Raw genomic sequence first — 3,840 nt, forward strand, 5'->3', positions numbered from 1 at the left:
TCACCTCTCCAATATGCCGGCGACGTTGGGACGTTGCAGCAACGGGCTGAAGCAGTCGATGGGGCGTATATGCAGACATCCCAAGTCTCCCGGAAGTTCCGGGAGTCTCCCGCATATTGATAGGACTCCCTGATGCCCGCAAATTACTTAAAATCTCCCGGAATCTAGAGCGAGCGAGCAAGACCGCGCACGCGAGACAGACGTGCTCCAAACGGCGTAAGCATCTGTGTAGCGCGCGCACGACAGAGAGGGAGAGGGACCTAGAGCAGTGCGAGTGTGTGCCTCATGAAGCATCCTGATTGGCCTGTTTCGGTAAGTCAACCAATCAATTTTCAGTGTGGGCGGGCTTTTATCTCTTCTCCCGAACCGAATGAATTAGTTCAGTGTATCTAGGAACAGGAGCACCATGGCAGAGGGAGAGTACCCCAAAAAACGAAAATATAAGACACATTTTACAACAGACTATACAAAAGTGTACCCCTGTCTTAGAAAAGTAAATCACAATGACAGTCTTGCTCGCTGTACAATCTGTAACAGTGATTTCAGCATTGCTCATGGCAGGTTAAATGACTGTAAAAGACATGTTGAGGTGTGTTCAACAAGTTTCATTTCATGTGCATATTATTCAGGCCGGCTAGTTGCCAGGGCTACATGAAAACAACAAACTCCTTAGACCTGTTTAAAGTGGCAATGGAATACAAATAAAAGCAGTTAACATAAATAGTATAAGCAGCATATAAATAGTAAAAGTAATCTACATATTTAAACATAATTACCAAATAATTGCATAGGGCTATAGCCTATAGAATGATATTATGCTTTTATATCTTTTAGGGACCACAACTTGTTAGGGAGCGCAGGGAAATAGGCCTAGGCCTACATGAAGGCGTGCATGTAAATATATTTTTTTTTTTTCGGGGGGGGGGGGGGGGATACCTCCCTGAAATTACTTTTTGCAGGTTGGGATGTCTGTATATGTCTATGGCCGGCACTACAAAGCCACCCCGGCCTCCGTAGTTTCGGGTCCTTTCACCCAGAAACCAGGAAGTCCTGCAGTAAACAAACAGTGAAGCAACGGAAAATGCAGCTCTCATTACATGACCAAAGATAAGTAAATAAAAGCTCCAAAATTGCCTTATGTGTGTGTGTAATGTTTTAAGCTAACTATCGCTGTGTATGAACATGAAAGATGATTTATGAGGGTAACGTTGAGGAAATAGCGCTAAAAACAACCTGCGTGCGCACCCGCAAAGTTAGTGGGCTGGAAGTTAGCCGTAGCTTAAAACGTACCGATATATCAGTCTGTCACAGTGTGCGTGTGTGTGAGTGTGTGAGAGAGAGAGAGCGCGGGGGATTGAGAGTGTGTTTCCATTTCAATTAATTTCGGACATGCTCACTGAAAGGAAAGTATTGTTCAAAAGGTTTCTGATGTGTCAGATACATGTATATTTTCACACCCCGCTACTCATTGACCTCCACTGGCTGCCTGTAGCTGCTCGCATTAAGTTCAAGTCACTTATGCTGGCCTACAGAGTGCTTGATGGTTCTGCTCCCACCTACCTAAATGCTCTTGTAAGGGCAAATGTTACACCCAGGATGCTGCGCTCTTCTAGTGAGCGTCGTTTGGCACTGCCGTCTGTGCAAGTACGGCAGTCCAGACTATTCTCATTTGTAGTTCCACGTTGGTGGAATTAACTACCTAGCACTACCAGAGCAGGGGCGTCCCTCTCTACCTTTAAGAAGCTTTTGAAGACCCAACTCTTCAGAGAGCACTTCCCGTCCTAACTGGCACTTCGACTAGTGCGTAACTTGCAATTACAGCATTTCTGCACTTCTTTTTCTTCTTTATTTAATTTTGTTATATTTCTTATGTAAAGTAGTATTTATTGTTACACCAGGTTCTATTGCTCGTAGTTTGACTATTCTCTCCCTTGTACGTCGCTTTGGACAAAAGCGTCTGCTAAATGACTAAATGTAAATGTAAAATGTATATCTTTTTAATAATAGCTACACATGGAGTTCATTCCTCAGAAACATACCCTTAGCTGCCACTAGATAGCAGTAGTAAACTACAAAGATGGTGGTGTAAAGCCTGCTGTGTATGTATATATGTATATAAACTACAAAGATGGTGGTGTAAAGCCTGTTGTCCTGAAGTGGAAGAGCACCTTCAATGACACTAAAACTGTGACCATGGCTTTTGGGAAAGGCGAAGCACACTGATAAGAACACTTCATTTCAGGGATGATTAAAAATCTCCACTACTGCACACCATCAAATTATAGTGACAGAATGAAATGTGTTAGCCTGACGATGTCATTCTCATAATTCTAGTCAGAATATGAGTCTGATATCGCTCCATTGGGCTGTGATTATGGGGCGTGTTTCAACCGAACCAGGAGAAAAAATGCCTCTTCGCTCAATTGGTTACCTACAACCAATCAGAACAATGTAGTATGTGACCAGGGCCAGCTGAAAAATTAAACTTTTACCGGATCCCGTAGGAAGGAAGGCAAAAACATCTTTTCGATTGACAAATGCCTTGATCGCGTTTCTTTGTTACTCTTTCAAAATGAATGCACTGTCAATGTCTAAATGGACTCGAATCTATACATTTCAGCTCTCCAGCGGCAGCCATGTTTGTTGTAAACTAATTCAAACCAAGCGCCTTTTTGTGACGTGGTTGGTTACGTTACTGTTGATCATCTGTCCATCATCGTATAAAGCCGCCTTGACAATTTGATTGGTACGGCAATGTCTGTCCGCAGATAATTTCTCCTCAATGGAGTAATGCCAGACCGAACTTCCCAACCAAAAAATGTGTGGGCGGGGCTAAGTTCGGTCTGGTATCCAGGCTAGAAATGTGTATCACTGACCACTGAAAGTTAGTGTAAGGCAGATTGTCGATTAAAGCAGCAATAAGGAGTTCTGTTCCAAAACTAGTAAGCTTACAAAAAGGCATGCAAAAACCTTGCAAACACCACCAACAGCCCAGTTGACACTCATAGAAGCTTACCAACACACTAACTGGTGTCTTTTGGCAGTACAGCTGGCAATGTCATGCTGTAAAAGCTTTTCTTACATTTTTGCAGGGTGTTCCAGCCCGTTACACAGAACTACATAGGGCATATCTTGGATGGCTAGTGGTAAAGACATAGATGTTTATCTGTCCTTCACATGACCCTATGCTATCAAAATTAATTTGAGGATGGTACCAAAACTAGTTGCCTATAACCATACCTCAAAAAGTGTTAAATTGTTGCATAGTGTTACTTTAATGGCGCATGCCGCCACCTACAGATCATTATAGACAGTGCAGGTTTGGGCGTCTCAGCAACACATAAATAAAGAAAAGAATAAGAATAATAAAAGGGATATTCATATTCGCTCGTATAGCCCTGTTCTTTTGAGGAACCTGATCAATTACCCTGGCCTTATTCCATCCCCCAGAACCGCAGCTGGATTGAAGTCGGAGCATCCAGCTCTTTGTAATTGTTCTTTCCAGTGCTCCCTGTGACTCTGGTATGTGGGACAGACAAGCAATACATGTCCCACCGTCTCATCTTGGCCTGGACACCAAATGCAATCTCCTGTCTCTGTCCTACCTACCCTGCACTGGGTGCTGTTCAACAGGGTATGTCCGATCCTGAGCCTGGCGACTACTACTTCATCCCTCCTGCAACCTCCAACTCTGGCTTCTCTCCGAACCTCTCTGTGTATTGCATACATATGCCTGCCTTTAGGACTTGTATTACACGGGATCTGCCACTGCTTTGTCAGAGCCCTCCTTATAAAAACGTTTACCTCCCCCCTCCCACGCTTAGTGTTGACCTGTGGCTC

General features: G+C 43.7%; 1 long non-coding RNA gene across 1 annotated transcript; it reads left to right on the forward strand.

The window, feature by feature from the left end:
* Positions 1-224: 224 nt before the first annotated feature.
* LOC116222994 lies at positions 225-1,134 on the forward strand. The gene is made up of 2 exons (XR_004164868.1): positions 225-589; positions 960-1,134. It is a non-coding gene; the product is annotated as an uncharacterized LOC116222994 (long non-coding RNA).
* Positions 1,135-3,840: the final 2,706 nt, after the last annotated feature.

The sequence above is a fragment of the Clupea harengus genome, chromosome 2 (genome assembly GCF_900700415.2).
Source record: "Clupea harengus chromosome 2, Ch_v2.0.2, whole genome shotgun sequence".
Classification (NCBI taxonomy): Eukaryota; Metazoa; Chordata; class Actinopteri; order Clupeiformes; family Clupeidae; genus Clupea; species Clupea harengus.